General features: G+C 50.1%; 14 non-coding genes and 3 pseudogenes across 14 annotated transcripts; all 17 read left to right on the top strand.

The window, feature by feature from the left end:
- The first annotated feature begins 52 nt into the window (after window positions 1-52).
- LOC139619450 (U2 spliceosomal RNA) lies at window positions 53-244 on the top strand. Its single transcript, XR_011690445.1, has one exon. It is a non-coding gene; the product is annotated as a U2 spliceosomal RNA (small nuclear RNA).
- A 399-nt stretch (window positions 245-643) lies between these two features.
- On the top strand, window positions 644-758 carry LOC139618947 (U5 spliceosomal RNA). Its single transcript, XR_011689951.1, has one exon. It is a non-coding gene; the product is annotated as a U5 spliceosomal RNA (small nuclear RNA).
- Window positions 759-922: 164 nt separating this feature from the next.
- On the top strand, window positions 923-1,114 carry LOC139619449 (U2 spliceosomal RNA). The gene has a single exon (XR_011690444.1). It is a non-coding gene; the product is annotated as a U2 spliceosomal RNA (small nuclear RNA).
- A 391-nt stretch (window positions 1,115-1,505) lies between these two features.
- On the top strand, window positions 1,506-1,620 carry LOC139618946 (U5 spliceosomal RNA). Its single transcript, XR_011689950.1, has one exon. It is a non-coding gene; the product is annotated as a U5 spliceosomal RNA (small nuclear RNA).
- A 164-nt stretch (window positions 1,621-1,784) lies between these two features.
- LOC139618730 (U2 spliceosomal RNA) lies at window positions 1,785-1,976 on the top strand. Its single transcript, XR_011689783.1, has one exon. It is a non-coding gene; the product is annotated as a U2 spliceosomal RNA (small nuclear RNA).
- A 387-nt stretch (window positions 1,977-2,363) lies between these two features.
- LOC139618784 (U5 spliceosomal RNA) lies at window positions 2,364-2,480 on the top strand. Its single transcript, XR_011689795.1, has one exon. It is a non-coding gene; the product is annotated as a U5 spliceosomal RNA (small nuclear RNA).
- A 162-nt stretch (window positions 2,481-2,642) lies between these two features.
- LOC139619448 (U2 spliceosomal RNA) lies at window positions 2,643-2,834 on the top strand. Its single transcript, XR_011690443.1, has one exon. It is a non-coding gene; the product is annotated as a U2 spliceosomal RNA (small nuclear RNA).
- A 395-nt stretch (window positions 2,835-3,229) lies between these two features.
- On the top strand, window positions 3,230-3,344 carry LOC139618945 (U5 spliceosomal RNA). Its single transcript, XR_011689949.1, has one exon. It is a non-coding gene; the product is annotated as a U5 spliceosomal RNA (small nuclear RNA).
- A 164-nt stretch (window positions 3,345-3,508) lies between these two features.
- On the top strand, window positions 3,509-3,700 carry LOC139618718 (U2 spliceosomal RNA). The gene has a single exon (XR_011689781.1). It is a non-coding gene; the product is annotated as a U2 spliceosomal RNA (small nuclear RNA).
- A 387-nt stretch (window positions 3,701-4,087) lies between these two features.
- Window positions 4,088-4,202, top strand: LOC139618944 (U5 spliceosomal RNA). The gene has a single exon (XR_011689948.1). It is a non-coding gene; the product is annotated as a U5 spliceosomal RNA (small nuclear RNA).
- A 5,756-nt stretch (window positions 4,203-9,958) lies between these two features.
- On the top strand, window positions 9,959-10,134 carry LOC139619735 (U2 spliceosomal RNA; annotated as a pseudogene).
- A 395-nt stretch (window positions 10,135-10,529) lies between these two features.
- On the top strand, window positions 10,530-10,644 carry LOC139618942 (U5 spliceosomal RNA). Its single transcript, XR_011689947.1, has one exon. It is a non-coding gene; the product is annotated as a U5 spliceosomal RNA (small nuclear RNA).
- A 164-nt stretch (window positions 10,645-10,808) lies between these two features.
- LOC139618757 (U2 spliceosomal RNA) lies at window positions 10,809-10,887 on the top strand (annotated as a pseudogene).
- A 5,010-nt stretch (window positions 10,888-15,897) lies between these two features.
- LOC139619833 (U2 spliceosomal RNA) lies at window positions 15,898-16,100 on the top strand (annotated as a pseudogene).
- A 391-nt stretch (window positions 16,101-16,491) lies between these two features.
- On the top strand, window positions 16,492-16,606 carry LOC139618941 (U5 spliceosomal RNA). The gene has a single exon (XR_011689946.1). It is a non-coding gene; the product is annotated as a U5 spliceosomal RNA (small nuclear RNA).
- Window positions 16,607-16,770: 164 nt separating this feature from the next.
- On the top strand, window positions 16,771-16,962 carry LOC139619447 (U2 spliceosomal RNA). The gene has a single exon (XR_011690442.1). It is a non-coding gene; the product is annotated as a U2 spliceosomal RNA (small nuclear RNA).
- A 395-nt stretch (window positions 16,963-17,357) lies between these two features.
- Window positions 17,358-17,472, top strand: LOC139618939 (U5 spliceosomal RNA). Its single transcript, XR_011689944.1, has one exon. It is a non-coding gene; the product is annotated as a U5 spliceosomal RNA (small nuclear RNA).
- The last annotated feature ends 130 nt before the right edge of the window (window positions 17,473-17,602 follow it).

Here is a 17,602-nt window from a genome sequence, read left to right as displayed (position 1 = left end):
CCAGCGAGATTTGTGCCAAGAGCCTGGCTGGAACGCCAGACACTTTGGGCCCATCGCTTCTCGGCCTTTTGGCTAAGATCAAGTGTAGTATCTGTTCTTATCAGTTTAATATCTGATATGTCCTCTACCCGAGGACAAACATATTAAACGGATTTTTAGAACTGGGAGCTGAAAAAGGGGCTTGCTCCGTTCACTCCACGCATCGACCTGGCATTGCAGTGCCGCCGGGAACGGTGCACCCTTCTCTGGCCGTGTGGAAAAGCAAGCAAGCAAGCAAGCAAGCAAGCAAACAATGACGCAAACGTACAGTTTCAAATGCCCCTCTGGCAGTGGCTGGAGGAAGGTGAGTCAACCTGCCCCACAGCTGATATCCCTCACGCGCCCTGGAAGGGCTGCTAGCCTCCAATCAACCCCGCATTTTCCCTGTATTTTGGTCCCCGGGGGCCTGCAAGCGCCTGATAACTTGAGAAATTTGTGGGGATTGCATGTTGAGGCCCAGACACTTTTCTCCACAGCCCGATTGGCTAGAGCCCGTGACAACATGGGGAGGGGGCGGGGATTTGGCAAGCTAAGAGAAGGCTACCGTGAGGGCGGTGACTGGGACCAATGGGGTCCTCGGCCGCTCTTGAGGAGAGGCCTGTACTGACTCTGGTTTCTCTTCATCACGCACAAGTCTTTCGCCTTTTACTAAAGACTTCCGTGGAGAGGAACACCAATGAGTTTAAGCTATTTTTGGCAGGCTCTGCCGTATGGCTGAGCCCTTTGAGTTTGTGAAAAGTCAAACAGCTGTCGAGGTCAGGAATGGGGAGGTGGGCGGAGGTGGTGAAAAGCAGCCATTGCTCCGCTCATGTCAAAAGCAGCCAACCGCGACCAGCGAGATTTGTGCCAAGAGCCTGGCTGGAACGCCAGACACTTTGGGCCCATCGCTTCTCGGCCTTTTGGCTAAGATCAAGTGTAGTATCTGTTCTTATCAGTTTAATATCTGATATGTCCTCTACCCGAGGACAAACATATTAAACGGATTTTTAGAACTGGGAGCTGAAAAAGGGGCTTGCTCCGTTCACTCCACGCATCGACCTGGCATTGCAGTGCCGCCGGGAACGGTGCACCCTTCTCTGGCCGTGTGGAAAAGCAAGCAAGCAAGCAAGCAAACAATGACGCAAACGTACAGTTTCAAATGCCCCTCTGGCAGTGGCTGGAGGAAGGTGAGTCAACCTGCCCCACAGCTGATATCCCTCACGCGCCCTGGAAGGGCTGCTAGCCTCCAATCAACCCCGCATTTTCCCTGTATTTTGGTCCCCGGGGGCCTGCAAGCGCCTGATAACTTGAGAAATTTGTGGGGATTGCATGTTGAGGCCCAGACACTTTTCTCCACAGCCCGATTGGCTAGAGCCCGTGACAACATGGGGAGGGGGCGGGGATTTGGCAAGCTAAGAGAAGGCTACCGTGAGGGCGGTGACTGGGACCAATGGGGTCCTCGGCCGCTCTTGAGGAGAGGCCTGTACTGACTCTGGTTTCTCTTCATCACGCACAAGTCTTTCGCCTTTTACTAAAGACTTCCGTGGAGAGGAACACCAATGAGTTTAAGCTATTTTTGGCAGGCTCTGCCGTATGGCTGAGCCCTTTGAGTTTGTGAAAAGTCAAACAGCTGTCGAGGTCAGGAATGGGGAGGTGGGCGGAGGTGGTGAAAAGCAGCCATTGCTCCGCTCATGTCAAAAGCAGCCAACCGCGACCAGCGAGATTTGTGCCAAGAGCCTGGCTGGAACGCCAGACACTTTGGGCCCATCGCTTCTCGGCCTTTTGGCTAAGATCAAGTGTAGTATCTGTTCTTATCAGTTTAATATCTGATATGTCCTCTACCCGAGGACAAACATATTAAACGGATTTTTAGAACTGGGAGCTGAAAAAGGGGCTTGCCCCGTTCACTCCACGCATCGACCTGGCATTGCAGTGCCGCCGGGAACGGTGCACCCTTCTCTGGCCGTGTGGAAAAGCAAGCAAGCAAGCAAGCAATGACGCAAACGTACAGTTTCAAATGCCCCTCTGGCAGTGGCTGGAGGAAGGTGAGTCAACCTGCCCCACAGCTGATATCCCTCACGCGCCCTGGAAGGGCTGCTAGCCTCCAATCAACCCCGCATTTTCCCTGTATTTTGGTCCCCGGGGGCCTGCAAGCGCCTGATAACTTGAGAAATTTGTGGGGATTGCATGTTGAGGCCCAGACACTTTTCTCCACAGCCCGATTGGCTAGAGCCCGTGACAACATGGGGAGGGGGCGGGGATTTGGCAAGCTAAGAGAAGGCTACCGTGAGGGCGGTGACTGGGACCAATGGGGTCCTCGGCCGCTCTTGAGGAGAGGCCTGTACTGACTCTGGTTTCTCTTCATCACGCACAAGTCTTTCGCCTTTTACTAAAGACTTCCGTGGAGAGGAACACCAATGAGTTTAAGCTATTTTTGGCAGGCTCTGCTGTATGGCTGAGCCCTTTGAGTTTGTGAAAAGTCAAACAGCTGTCGAGGTCAGGAATGGGGAGGTGGGCGGAGGTGGTGAAAAGCAGCCATTGCTCCGCTCATGTCAAAAGCAGCCATCCGCGACCAGCGAGATTTGTGCCAAGAGCCTGGCTGGAACGCCAGACACTTTGGGCCCATCGCTTCTCGGCCTTTTGGCTAAGATCAAGTGTAGTATCTGTTCTTATCAGTTTAATATCTGATATGTCCTCTACCCGAGGACAAACATATTAAACGGATTTTTAGAACTGGGAGCTGAAAAAGGGGCTTGCTCCGTTCACTCCACGCATCGACCTGGCATTGCAGTGCCGCCGGGAACGGTGCACCCTTCTCTGGCCGTGTGGAAAAGCAAGCAAGCAAGCAAGCAAGCAAACAATGACGCAAACGTACAGTTTCAAATGCCCCTCTGGCAGTGGCTGGAGGAAGGTGAGTCAACCTGCCCCACAGCTGATATCCCTCACGCGCCCTGGAAGGGCTGCTAGCCTCCAATCAACCCCGCATTTTCCCTGTATTTTGGTCCCCGGGGGCCTGCAAGCGCCTGATAACTTGAGAAATTTGTGGGGATTGCATGTTGAGGCCCAGACACTTTTCTCCACAGCCCGATTGGCTAGAGCCCGTGACAACATGGGGAGGGGGCGGGGATTTGGCAAGCTAAGAGAAGGCTACCGTGAGGGCGGTGACTGGGACCAATGGGGTCCTCGGCCGCTCTTGAGGAGAGGCCTGTACTGACTCTGGTTTCTCTTCATCACGCACAAGTCTTTCGCCTTTTACTAAAGACTTCCGTGGAGAGGAACACCAATGAGTTTAAGCTATTTTTGGCAGGCTCTGCCGTATGGCTGAGCCCTTTGAGTTTGTGAAAAGTCAAACAGCTGTCGAGGTCAGGAATGGGGAGGTGGGCGGAGGTGGTGAAAAGCAGCCATTGCTCCGCTCATGTCAAAAGCAGCCAACCGCGACCAGCGAGATTTGTGCCAAGAGCCTGGCTGGAACGCCAGACACTTTGGGCCCATCGCTTCTCGGCCTTTTGGCTAAGATCAAGTGTAGTATCTGTTCTTATCAGTTTAATATCTGATATGTCCTCTACCCGAGGACAAACATATTAAACGGATTTTTAGAACTGGGAGCTGAAAAAGGGGCTTGCCCCGTTCACTCCACGCATCGACCTGGCATTGCAGTGCCGCCGGGAACGGTGCACCCTTCTCTGGCCGTGTGGAAAAGCAAGCAAGCAAGCAAGCAATGACGCAAACGTACAGTTTCAAATGCCCCTCTGGCAGTGGCTGGAGGAAGGTGAGTCAACCTGCCCCACAGCTGATATCCCTCACGCGCCCTGGAAGGGCTGCTAGCCTCCAATCAACCCCGCATTTTCCCTGTATTTTGGTCCCCGGGGGCCTGCAAGCGCCTGATAACTTGAGAAATTTGTGGGGATTGCATGTTGAGGCCCAGACACTTTTCTCCACAGCCCGATTGGCTAGAGCCCGTGACAACATGGGGAGGGGGCGGGGATTTGGCAAGCTAAGAGAAGGCTACCGTGAGGGCGGTGACTGGGACCAATGGGGTCCTCGGCCGCTCTTGAGGAGAGGCCTGTACTGACTCTGGTTTCTCTTCATCACGCACAAGTCTTTCGCCTTTTACTAAAGACTTCCGTGGAGAGGAACACCAATGAGTTTAAGCTATTTTTGGCAGGCTCTGCCGTATGGCTGAGCCCTTTGAGTTTGTGAAAAGTCAAACAGCTGTCGAGGTCAGGAATGGGGAGGTGGGCGGAGGTGGTGAAAAGCAGCCATTGCTCCGCTCATGTCAAAAGCAGCCAACCGCGACCAGCGAGATTTGTGCCAAGAGCCTGGCTGGAACGCCAGACACTTTGGGCCCATCGCTTCTCGGCCTTTTGGCTAAGACTGCGGTCGCCTCCTTTTGATGGTTAAATTCTTGCCTGTTGTGGCTCTGAGTTAAACCAGCTCTTGGGAGGAAATTGTCTACATTCCTTGTTTAAAGTTGTGCAACTTTTCTGTAGTTGCATATCTTAAACAAATAGGAATTCATTGGCCCAGAGAATCTCTTACCTGCGCTCTGCCGGATTCAACACCTTGTCCAGGCCAAAACTTGAAAAGGTAAGTACGTTTTTAGATTTTTTTCCTTTTTATATTTTTAATTGTATTTACTTATTTATTGTTCATTGTTTTTTTGTCCATTGTAAGTTTTTTACTGATTTTAGATCCTTTTAGCTTGTGGTGCCTCCACCATGTCGGCCACCCATGCCAACATGCGGAGGCACCACAGCGTCCGTTTTAAGTTTAAAGAAAAGGATGGAAAGCTCCTGGAGATGTCAAGGCTAGATTTCTCCAGGAAGCTAATCCAACAGGCTTTGAAATTCACAGCAAACGATTTGAATTGTATTTTGACCCTACCATTAAATAAAGGTTTTGATGTAAGCTTCCAGTCTGCGGCTATCCTGAGAGAATTTTGGACAAGATTTGAGTCTGTGAAACCCCAGTTTTCTGCATTTGTTGTTGAAAAACTGACTGATAATGCATTGAAAACAGTCATTGTCAGAATGTTTAATGAGACAGTGAATGCAGAAGACATTTGTATATGGCTGGGGAGATACTGCACTGTTAAAGGCCAGGCTACCAAAGTGAGAGATGAGGACGGCATCTGGAATTGCGCTTGGAGGGTCCCCATTCAACAATGGCAGGACCCCCAGGGCTTCCAAGGCCTGAAACATCTGCCGTCAATGATAGTTCTGGGTGAAAACAGGGGCTACATCCACTACCAAGGTCAGCCCAAGCTCTGCCGCAAGTGCGGTGAGCATGGGCACCTGGTAGAAGCGTGCACAAAAACCTTTTGCGGAAAGTGTAGAGAAATTGGGCACACTTTTGAGGAGTGCACCAATGGCAGGAAGTGCAACCTTTGTGGAGAAACAAATCATCTCTTCAGAGCTTGCCCCAAATCGTTTGCCAACAAACTAAAGGCAGCAAAAGCCAATGAACAAAATGGAGGACAAAAAGAAAAAGAGCAGGTTGAAGAGGCTGGGCAGGAAAATTCAAATCTCCCGCCAGATACTGTGATTGGAGAGGAGGGATCATGTGAGGCGGGAGAGGGGGAGGGGCCTGCAACAGCCCCATCAATGGAGAGTGGAGAGGAGGATGGGGAGATGCAGGAAGTGGGCGGAGCTAGTTCAGAAATGGAAGATTTTCAACCACCTGAAAATAGTGAGGATGCCCCCCTCCCCGATGCCCAGCAAACAAAGAGACTTGCATCGGAATTGTCCTCTGAGTCTCCTGTAGCCTCAGAGAAGAGGGGAAGAGTTGGGACTCTCTCAGACAGTTCATCTGTGGAGGAGCCCAGAGTCTTCCCCTCCAATTCACCAAATGAAGTCTCTTTCCTGACAGTAGCTCTACAATCAACCCCTAAGGACTCCAAGCTAAATGCAGCCTTGCGTCAAAGGCCAACCCCCAGAGTCCGACGGGGGAATGGAGCTCAACTCCCTCCTTCATCACCTGTTGAAGTGAAGGAGGAGCCCCGTTCACAAGAAATAGTCTAACTGCCTTTTTTTTTTTTAAAAAAAAAAAAAGATATTTTAGCATCTTAAACCTCTATTTAGTGTTTTTAAAATTTCATACCTGTTGTTTTTAATCATACTCATGACACTCACCTTCTCAACCATCAATGTGAGAAGTGTGAAGTCGAGAGTTAGAGCCCAGAGTGTTTTATCCTTTCTTAATTCTACAAAGTCAGATGTGTTTTTAATGCAGGAATGTGGCATACCGTTTTTAAAACACTACCGACAGTGGGAGGAGATGTGGCCACAGACATCGATATGGAGCGGATCAAACCAAAATAAGAACGATGGAGTGGCCATTTTAATAAAAAACCCTCAGGTTCTGGTGAAGGGTAGCACTGTGGTGAGAGACGGTAGGGCACTTTTAGCACACTTGACCTTTATGGGACAGGATTTTAACCTTCTCAATATTTATGGCTTTAACGACAAAAATGACAGGTATGACCTTTTAGAAGACCTGCAGTCCCACATGCTAGGGAGAGTGCCATTAGTTTTAGGAGGTGATTTTAACTGTATTTTAAGTCGAAAAGATAGAAAAAGAACAGGGGAAGATTTTAAAATTGACAAAACATCGGTTTTATTACAGGGCATATGCAGGGATTTTAAACTACAAGACTGTTTTAAAACCATGCATCCCAGAGAGGAGGGCTTCACCTGGTTCAGTGGTGATGGCACCAGAGCCTCTCGCATAGATTTTATTTTCACACGGGACTGCCCGCCGACCGATGCTAGATTGACCCCTGTTTTCTTTTCTGACCACCTGATGCTCTCCTGCACCCTTTCACTCTCTTCAGGTGTGACTTTTGGAAGTGGTCTGTGGAAACTCAACTGCTCCCTGCTTGAAGATCAACATCTAGTTCAGCAGTACAGGGAGCAGTACCGAGAGTGGCAGACCCTTCAAGACATGTACGATACACGAGCACACTGGTGGGAGATGGTGAAGGGAAAGACCCAGACTTTTTTCAGACAGGCAGGCAAAAAAAGAAAGGGCAAGGAGAACAGACGCATGATGGGACTGCAGAAGCGACTACAGCGCTATTTTAACCTCAACCAAAATGGAATGGATTTTAATGAAGAAATTAGAGAAATCAAATCAGAGATGTCGGTTTTAGCTGAAATTAAAAGCAAGGGTGTCATTTTAAGGAGCAGGGAACGGGAAATAGAGGAGGGTGAGAAGTGCACCAGGTATTTTTTTAAGAAAATTGTTAGTAAAGGGGGGACCATTTTAAAACTAAAAAAGGAAAACGGGTGCATAACAGAGAATATCGAAGAAATTAAACAGATTGTGGAAAATTTTTACGTAGAATTGTATAAAGAAAAGCCCATTAGAATAGACACCATGAATGAAGTTTTAAAATCCATCGATAAAAAAGTAAAAGACAGTGTGCTTTTAACCCAAGATTTTACCATTCTAGAGTTAAATAAATGTTTGTCAAGTTTTAAAAAAGGGAAGTCCCCAGGACAGGATGGACTTCCCTTGGAATTTTATTTGACCTTTTGGGACATTTTAGCACCTGATTTGATCGATGTTTTTAAAGACTTTGAGCACCTAGACCGACTTCCTGACAGTTTTAGAGTAGGGATAGTGACTCTACTGCACAAAAACAAAGACAAGACCGACCTGATGAACTGGAGACCTATCGCACTTTTAAACCTTGATTGTAAACTTTTTAGCAAACTTTTAGCCTCACGTATGTCCTTGTTTTTAAAGGGGGTGATTCACCCGGATCAAGGCTGTGCCATCCCAGGGAGGAAGATCACCGACAGCCTGGTACTGATCCGAGACACCATCTGTTACGCGAGAGACAGAAACATCCGGCTAGTAGTCCTAAATTTAGATTTTGAGAAAGCCTTCGATCGGGTCTCGCACCAGTACCTTTTCAAGGTACTGCAAAAAATGGGGTTCCCAGAAAGGTTTCTAGCTTGGGTGGGATTGCTGTATCGGGACATTACCAGCAAATTTGTGATTAACGGGCATTTGACAAAAGCAGTCGATATTAACTGCGGTGTCCGTCAGGGTTGTCCGTTATCTGCCCTCCTATACATAACATGTATAGAACCGCTGGCACAGATCTTGAGAAGGGATCAACGAATCAATGGGTTGGGAGTACCGGGGAGCGGGGGACTGGACACCAAGTGTATTTTATACATGGACGACGTGAACATTTTATGCACCGACCTTTTATCCGTCAACAGGACGCTGGACTTGACTGACTGGTTTGGACAGGCTTCTGGGTCAAAGTTGAACAAAAACAAGACCCAAGCCCAATTTTATGGACCGTGGACAGCGACTGAGATGACAGGACTCCCTTTGACTGTGACCCAGACTGACCAAAAAATACTGGGGATCAAATTTGACAGGGAGGGAGAAGGAACAACAAATTGGCCAGACGTGGTAGGGAAAGTAAAACAAAGACTAGGATATTGGGGACTTAGAGGACTGACTATTGAAGGAAAGGTTTTAATCATCAAAGCGGTGATTTTACCTTTGCTTTTACTCATCAGTTCTGTTTTTATCCCACCTAGGAGAGTGCTTTTAGATCTGGAGCGAGCCATCTTTTATTTCCTGTGGGGCTCCAAGTGGGAGAGACTGAGGAGGGAGGTCATGAAAAGGCCAAAAGAGAAAGGAGGAAAAGGAGTGCCTGACCTGTACTTGTTTTTAGGAAGCCGATACACCGCACTACACCTCAAACAAGCCACAGACCCATCCGGAAACCCCAAAACTACAGCCATGACACGTTTCTGGATGGGATCGTACCTCAGACGATTGAAGATTTTACCTACAGATCTTAAAGTACCCGTGTCTTTTAGCCTGCCACCAGCCTATGCTTTTATCCCGACGTTTTTAAAGCATTTTAAACTGGAGCAGGAGGAGCTGCATATTTTAACCAACCACCGTTCTCTGATCTCTGTTGTGCAGGAGCAGGAGCCAGTGAGTCCAGTGCGCGGGCTCGCATTTGGCGAGCCCTCAACAGTTTGGCGCAACGTGAACCATTCCGCTCTTCCAAACAGACTCCGGGACCTGTCATGGATGGTGGCTCATGAGATTCTCCCAGTCAGGTCCGTCATGCACTCCCGGGGCATGTCAACACGCTCAACCTGCCCCCGACCCGGTTGTGGCGCGCCAGAGTCGGTGAGGCATTTGCTCTGGGAGTGCAGCGCTGCCGTAGACCAGTGGGCAATGGCCGGCTCCTTGCAATTCCCGTACTTGCCAGCAAGGGAGGTCCTTACAGCACAACTGGTGCTGTATGGGGTGAGCCAAAAAACACTGAAGAACGATGACTTTGCCCAGATGTGGCTCACCCTAGCCGCCATCAAAGACGCCATATGGACCTCCAGAAACTTGCTGGTAAGGAAGCACATGCAGATCCCCCCCGTGGCTGTGATCCGGATGGCTGTAGGCGGCAGGCCTAGGACACAGCCACAAAGAAGCATCGCCTCTGTGCCCATTCGGACGAAGGAGCCGGAGCCACACATGAAAAGGTCAAAGCAGCGGCGGCCTGGCTCTCCGGGTGAGGCAGGTGGGAAGGAGCAACAGGGTGAGGATCTCCTCTGAGCACCACGACAGGATCCCGAGAGACCAAATGTTTGGGGGAGCGGAATGAGTGACCCTGGGTAGGGACTCATTCTGCTCCTGCACAAAATTAGAAAGAAGAGAAGTTTTAAACCAATGCACTCCCTTTTTAAAGATTTGGGACACTCCATGGTTTTCATTTGTGAGATGGATTTTATGTTTGACAACATGTAAAACCCCTTGAAATATTTGTTTTTAATGTTTTAAAAAAAAAAAAAACAAACAAACAATGGTTTTACAACTATTTATCATATTGTTGTGATTATAATGTACCCTTTGTATCTCAAGATGTAAACCTTCTTTGAAAAAACTTGAAATGAGTGTCAATAAATCTTTTCGAAAGAAAAAAATCTGTTCTTATCAGTTTAATATCTGATATGTCCTCTACCCGAGGACAAACATATTAAACGGATTTTTAGAACTGGGAGCTGAAAAAGGGGCTTGCTCCGTTCACTCCACGCATCGACCTGGCATTGCAGTGCCGCCGGGAACGGTGCACCCTTCTCTGGCCGTGTGGAAAAGCAAGCAAGCAAGCAAGCAAGCAAACAATGACGCAAACGTACAGTTTCAAATGCCCCTCTGGCAGTGGCTGGAGGAAGGTGAGTCAACCTGCCCCACAGCTGATATCCCTCACGCGCCCTGGAAGGGCTGCTAGCCTCCAATCAACCCCGCATTTTCCCTGTATTTTGGTCCCCGGGGGCCTGCAAGCGCCTGATAACTTGAGAAATTTGTGGGGATTGCATGTTGAGGCCCAGACACTTTTCTCCACAGCCCGATTGGCTAGAGCCCGTGACAACATGGGGAGGGGGCGGGGATTTGGCAAGCTAAGAGAAGGCTACCGTGAGGGCGGTGACTGGGACCAATGGGGTCCTCGGCCGCTCTTGAGGAGAGGCCTGTACTGACTCTGGTTTCTCTTCATCACGCACAAGTCTTTCGCCTTTTACTAAAGACTTCCGTGGAGAGGAACACCAATGAGTTTAAGCTATTTTTGGCAGGCTCTGCCGTATGGCTGAGCCCTTTGAGTTTGTGAAAAGTCAAACAGCTGTCGAGGTCAGGAATGGGGAGGTGGGCGGAGGTGGTGAAAAGCAGCCATTGCTCCGCTCATGTCAAAAGCAGCCAACCGCGACCAGCGAGATTTGTGCCAAGAGCCTGGCTGGAACGCCAGACACTTTGGGCCCATCGCTTCTCGGCCTTTTGGCTAAGATCAAGTGTAGTATTCGTGGAGAGATTTTTCTTTTTTGATCTGGGCGACACTTCTATGGAAGCGATGGCCAGTATGGCCTCTCCTGTGCAGGTTATCCCTAAGGTTGGGTTGAGGTTCACGCTTCGTTTCCAGGCAATCGTGACAGAAGAAGATGCTGTTTCAAGATCGTGGTTCTGCAAGAGGGTCATCATGGGCCAGCTTCTTTTGACGGTGGAGGATGTCTTGTGCATTCAATGGAACCAACAGGAAAAAGCTTTTGATGTCACCCTGAGGAATGAGGAGGTGTACAGAAAGGTGTCTGAAAATTGTTCGGCTGGAGCTGGGGTAAGGCCCCTTGCCTGCTACAAGATTTTGAGTTTGGACAGACCTAATTTCAGGCAGATCACAGTTCACATGTTTAACCCGTTTGTGACTGATCTTGCCTTGGCTGATTTCCTGGGCCGGTATGGAGAAGTGGTGTCAGCAGCAAGATATGTTAATGATCCAATGGGGTTTTGGACTGGCAGACGGCAGTTCCAGGTGTTGCTCAAGCCTGAGCCAGAAGGGCCTGGTGGTCTCAGACATCCACCCGCCTTTTTTAGTCTCGGTGGGGACCGTGGCTATTTGTTCTATTCGAGGCAACCGTCTTTCTGTCGGCAGTGTAGGCAGTCTGGCCACACGGAGGCAGGATGCACTGGGGTCTGCTGCCGTTTCTGTGGTCAGGGGGGACACGAGGCTAAAGACTGCACTGCACTGAAGGCCTGTCATGGATGTGGTGGACTTGATCACCTCTATCGGAGCTGTCCTGGCCGTAGGAGAACCTTTGCAGAAGTAGCTGGGGCCACTGGAGGGCAGGGTAAGGCTCAAGACTTTGGAGGGACTTTCGTGCCAATGGGCAATACGTCAATTGATCCACAGCAAGCGGATCAGCTTCCAGGCCCTTCTGGGAGTAGAGTGGACTCTGTATCCAAGGTGCAGGGACTTGCCAGTGTTGCTGGAGAAGTCAGTGTGGACCAGGTGCCCTCGGGGATTACGGACGCGGTCCCCACTGGTGCCGCTCCCACCGAGCCAAAGCAAGGAGCACGAAGAGGTTTGAAGGTGTTGGAGGAGGGTCTCTCGATTGAAAAGGGGGAGTGTGAGCAGGTGGTGAAGAGTAAAAGGTCAAAGAGGGAGAGGGAGGGAGAGGGGAGGGGGCAGGCCGCAGAGGTGGGGGTTGATGTGGGTAGGGCTGATGGAATACAACAGGGGGGGGAAACGGTTAGAGGAGGGGCCCGGGGGCGGGATGCAATAGATACAGGTCAGGGGTTGGAGCATGTCTCAGGGGTTTTGGGTGAGGAGCCACCAGCTGGGTTGGAGCTTGATTTTGAGCTTTCTCCCGGTTTGCTCCTATTGTCGTCTCCTTTGAGTGAGGACGCATACGAGGGACCAAAAAGGCCTTCATCCTCACCAAATGCTGTTCCCTTTTCCTGGGCGGACCAGATGGATAGTGAAGGAGATGATCTGTATTCACAGTAGGGGGGGGGACTGTTTTGTTTTCTTTTTGTTTTTGTTTGAGTGTAAGCATCTGTAATTTAAAATGTTCTCCTTTGATGTTCTTTCTCTGAATGTGAGGGGAATGAGGAACACTGTTAAAAGAAGGATCGTTTTCGAATTTGTTAGCTCTTTGCGTGTAGCTTTTTGTTTGTTGCAGGAAGTCCACTTACGGGATATGGGGGATGTTGGGTGTTTTAGAAGGGAATGGACCAGAGGGGACTCAGTCTGGAGCATAGGGGGTGTTCACTCTACAGGAGTTGGGATTTTGTTTGGTTTTAAGGAGATTAAAGTGGAGGGTGTTTTTGTTATTGTCCAGGGGAGAATAATGGGTGCGGACATCTCCTGGGGAACAAACACGCTGAGAATCATTGTGGTCTATGGACCACAATCCTCAGCAGAGCGGAAAGAAATGTTTGGGATGCTGGAGCCGCACCTTGTCACCAACAGGCAGGTCATCATAGGGGGTGATTTTAATGTAGAGTTAGGAAAGGGGGGTGATGCCAGCGACCTGTACATTTCTAATCTTTTGAATAGTTTTGGTTTGGTCGATGGGGCGAGGGTGGTCAGGCCACTCATGGATGGTCCCACTTGGCGTAATTCGCAGGGGATCTTTAAGCGTTTAGATTATGTATTTTTTGTTAAGACCTTGAAGTTGGTTGCAGGAAGGGTGCTCCCGGTTTGCTTTTCGGATCATGATGGTTTGCTGTTTACGGTGAGTTTGGATTTGCCAGTCTTCGGGCCTGGGTTTTGGCGCTTAAATATTAGTGTGCTGGAGGAGGACTTGTTTAGTCAACAGTTTCTTTGGTTTTTTAAGGGTCTTATGGGACTCAAACCGCTGTGCCAGGGGTTGTTAGAGTGGTGGGAGGTGGCTAAGGAGAGGATGAAGATATTTTGTTTAAGTTATTGTCAGAGAAAGGCTGGAATGGCAAAGAGGGAGGTGGTCCATCTCCAGCACCGCCTTGAACTCGAGTATGCTAGGGGTAACTGTAAAGGTGCTGTAGACCATCAAGTTTGCGCATCCTTGAAAGCAAGTCTGAGACATATTTTTGAGGGTAGGGCCCGCGCATACCTGGTGCGGTCACGTCTGCAGTTCATTGAACAGTCAGAGACATGTTCGGCTGCTTTTTTTGGCTCCATACGGGCTGATAGGGCGAAGCAGCTGGTGTCAGGAGTTAGGAATAAACAGGGCAGGGTTGTGGTGGACACCTGCGAGATGGTGTGTGTCGCTACAGATCATTTCCGTGATGTTTTCACGGAGCGAGCGGTAGACATAGGAGGGGGAGGGGTGTTCCTGGATTTGCTGAACCAGCAGGTGCCAGGGAACATAGTGCGGGCTTTGGAGGCCCCACTGACCCTCAAAGAGCTTGAAGGTGCTCTCTGTAGGATGAACAGGCGCAAGGTGCCAGGCATTGATGGGTTGCCGGTAGAGTTCTATGTTAAGTTTTGGGACATACTTGGGCCAGTATTGTTGGAGGTGTTGACTGAGGTGCTCTGTACGGGGAAAATGGGGAGGTCTATGGCGACTGGAGTTATCTCCCTTCTGTTTAAGAAAGGGGATCGCGCTGATATGGATAACTGGCGACCGCTGTCCATGCTGTGCGTAGACTATAAGCTCCTGGCTAAGGTTCTGGCAGACCGGTTAAGCGTGGCCCTGCCACATGTGGTCCATGTGGACCAGACATGTGCAGTGCCAGGGCGCTCAGTAAGATGGAACCTGCAACTCTTACGGGATGCTGTGGCTTGGGCTGAGGATAGGCATCTGCCGCTTATGCTGGTCGGTCTTGATCAAGCAAAGGCCTTTGACAGAGTACATTGGGGTTTTATGTTTAGTGTACTGGAAAGGCTAGGTTTCGGTCAGGTTTTTGTAGGGTGGCTGCGCACATTGTATAGGGGTGCGGGGAGCAGGGTTTTGGTTAATGGGCACCTGGGGGAGGCTTTTAGTTTGTACTCTGGGGTGAGACAGGGTTGCCCGCTCTCACCGCTGCTCTATGTGCTTTACATGGAGCCATTGGCAGCTGCCATTCGGGCTGATCCTGGAGTGAGAGGTTTTTTTGTGCCTGGCAGTGGGGGTCTGCGAGTCAAGCTGTCTCAGTATGCTGATGACACTACATTGCTGCTGGACAGGGATGAGTGCCTTATCCGTTCATTGCAGATTTTTAGTGACTTCAGCCGGGTGGCTGGATCAAGCCTTAATTGTGCAAAGTCCTCGGTTAAGTTCTTTGGGAGGTGGAGAGAAAGGACGGATGTACCAGGGGGTCTGTCTCTCTGCTCTGGGCCTCTGAAGGTCCTAGGGGTAAGTTTTGAGTCGCCTCATGGTGCCACAGTGAACTGGACGAGGCGTCTGGAGGCGGTCCAGAGGAAGATTTCTCTCTGGAAGAGTAGGTGCCTGACGTTTGTAGGGAAGGTACTTGTTCTCAAGGTGGATGTTTTGCCTTCTCTCCTGTACCTGGCTTACATATATCCACTACCAGTCAGTATGAGGAGGCCTCTCATGCGTCACGTATTTGGTTTTATTTGGGGGGGGAGATATGAGTATGTTGCGAGGGCCCGCATGTTGGCAGGGGTTGAGGAAGGGGGGAGAGATGTGCCACATCTGCCACTGAAGTTGGACTGCATTTTCGTTTCTTTTATGTGTAGGGAATTAGCTGGCCCAGTGGTTCACCCCTCTGGCTATTTTTTGCGCCTCTTTTTTGCCTACCAAGCAAGGCAGCTTTTGGTTTGGGACAACTTGGCTCCCCGGGTAGAGCAGCAACCATGGCACTACCGCCATGCAGCCAGGTGGCTGCGGGCGCACCCGGAGGCTTCTGCACCAGCCCTGCAACTTAATCACAGGGCCCTCTACAAAGAGGTTAAGCAAAGGGTCATTGCACCTCCGGTCCCAGGAATATTGCCAAGTGTTTGGAGGGGGATTCAGCCTCATGGGCTTGATAATGGCCTTAAGGACCTGAACTGGTTGTGCCTCCATAAGTGTTTGCCAGTACAAGACATCATGTACCGGCATGGGTTGGCAAGGTCTCCGGTGTGTCCTAGGATTGGGTGCTCGGTAGAGGAGACAATTAGGCATGTAATGTGGGACTGTCCCTTTTCTAGGGTAGTATGGGAAAGGGTGGAGCTGTGGCTACGGAAGGGAGTCTTTGGGTTCCAACTATCATGGGAAATGGTTGAGAGGGGGGTGGGAACAGGACTGGGTTGGGCAAAATTAGCTGTTTGGCTAGTAATTAGCATGGTAAAGAGAGGCTTGTGGGTGGCTAGACAGGACCTAATTAAGAACAACAGATGCAGTAGAGTGGATGGGGTGGTGAGCAGAGTAAAAGCAGACTTGAAGAGGAGAATTGAGAGGGACATCCTGAAGTGGGGAATGCATGCTGCTTTAGAGAGGTGGAAGGGGGGTTTTGGTCTGTGGGATTGAAATAGGGGGGGGGGGGGGGTAGGATGTTTAAGGTAAACTTTTGTTTGGCTTGGTTTGTTTTGTTTGAACAAAATGGATGGAGTGGGTCAATTGTGTTTTGGATTTTTGGACCTCATATGTAAACTGTTTTCTTTGTTTTGTGACATTTGTTTTGGAGTGAGGAACTGAAATAAAAAAAAAAAAAAAAAAAATCTGTTCTTATCAGTTTAATATCTGATATGTCCTCTACCCGAGGACAAACATATTAAACGGATTTTTAGAACTGGGAGCTGAAAAAGGGGCTTGCTCCGTTCACTCCACGCATCGACCTGGCATTGCAGTGCCGCCGGGAACGGTGCACCCTTCTCTGGCCGTGTGGAAAAGCAAGCAAGCAAGCAAGCAAACAATGACGCAAACGTACAGTTTCAAATGCCCCTCTGGCAGTGGCTGGAGGAAGGTGAGTCAACCTGCCCCACAGCTGATATCCCTCACGCGCCCTGGAAGGGCTGCTAGCCTCCAATCAACCCCGCATTTTCCCTGTATTTTGGTCCCCGGGGGCCTGCAAGCGCCTGATAACTTGAGAAATTTGTGGGGATTGCATGTTGAGGCCCAGACACTTTTCTCCACAGCCCGATTGGCTAGAGCCCGTGACAACATGGGGAGGGGGCGGGGATTTGGCAAGCTAAGAGAAGGCTACCGTGAGGGCGGTGACTGGGACCAATGGGGTCCTCGGCCGCTCTTGAGGAGAGGCCTGTACTGACTCTGGTTTCTCTTCATCACGCACAAGTCTTTCGCCTTTTACTAAAGACTTCCGTGGAGAGGAACACCAATGAGTTTAAGCTATTTTTGGCAGGCTCTGCCGTATGGCTGAGCCCTTTGAGTTTGTGAAAAGTCAAACAGCTGTCGAGGTCAGGAATGGGGAGGTGGGCGGAGGTGGTGAAAAGCAGCCATTGCTCCGCTCATGTCAAAAGCAGCCAACCGCGACCAGCGAGATTTGTGCCAAGAGCCTGGCTGGAACGCCAGACACTTTGGGCCCATCGCTTCTCGGCCTTTTGGCTAAGATCAAGTGTAGTATCTGTTCTTATCAGTTTAATATCTGATATGTCCTCTACCCGAGGACAAACATATTAAACGGATTTTTAGAACTGGGAGCTGAAAAAGGGGCTTGCTCCGTTCACTCCACGCATCGACCTGGCATTGCAGTGCCGCCGGGAACGGTGCACCCTTCTCTGGCCGTGTGGAAAAGCAAGCAAGCAAGCAAGCAAGCAAACAATGACGCAAACGTACAGTTTCAAATGCCCCTCTGGCAGTGGCTGGAGGAAGGTGAGTCAACCTGCCCCACAGCTGATATCCCTCACGCGCCCTGGAAGGGCTGCTAGCCTCCAATCAACCCCGCATTTTCCCTGTATTTTGGTCCCCGGGGGCCTGCAAGCGCCTGATAACTTGAGAAATTTGTGGGGATTGCATGTTGAGGCCCAGACACTTTTCTCCACAGCCCGATTGGCTAGAGCCCGTGACAACATGGGGAGGGGGCGGGGATTTGGCAAGCTAAGAGAAGGCTACCGTGAGGGCGGTGACTGGGACCAATGGGGTCCTCGGCCGCTCTTGAGGAGAGGCCTGTACTGACTCTGGTTTCTCTTCATCACGCACAAGTCTTTCGCCTTTTACTAAAGACTTCCGTGGAGAGGAACACCAATGAGTTTAAGCTATTTTTGGCAGGCTCTGCCGTATGGCTGAGCCCTTTGAGTTTGTGAAAAGTCAAACAGCTGTCGAGGTCAGGAATGGGGAGGTGGGCGGAGGTGGTGAAAAGCAGCCATTGCTCCGCTCATGTCAAAAGCAGCCAACCGCGACCAGCGAGATTTGTGCCA

The sequence above is a fragment of the Trachinotus anak genome, unplaced genomic scaffold (assembly GCF_046630095.1).
Source record: "Trachinotus anak isolate AG129_WGS33_773 ecotype Australia unplaced genomic scaffold, CSIRO_AGI_Tana_v1 ptg000003l, whole genome shotgun sequence".
NCBI classification, from domain to species: Eukaryota; Metazoa; Chordata; class Actinopteri; order Carangiformes; family Carangidae; genus Trachinotus; species Trachinotus anak.
This window is presented reverse-complemented; position numbering and strand designations above follow the sequence as displayed.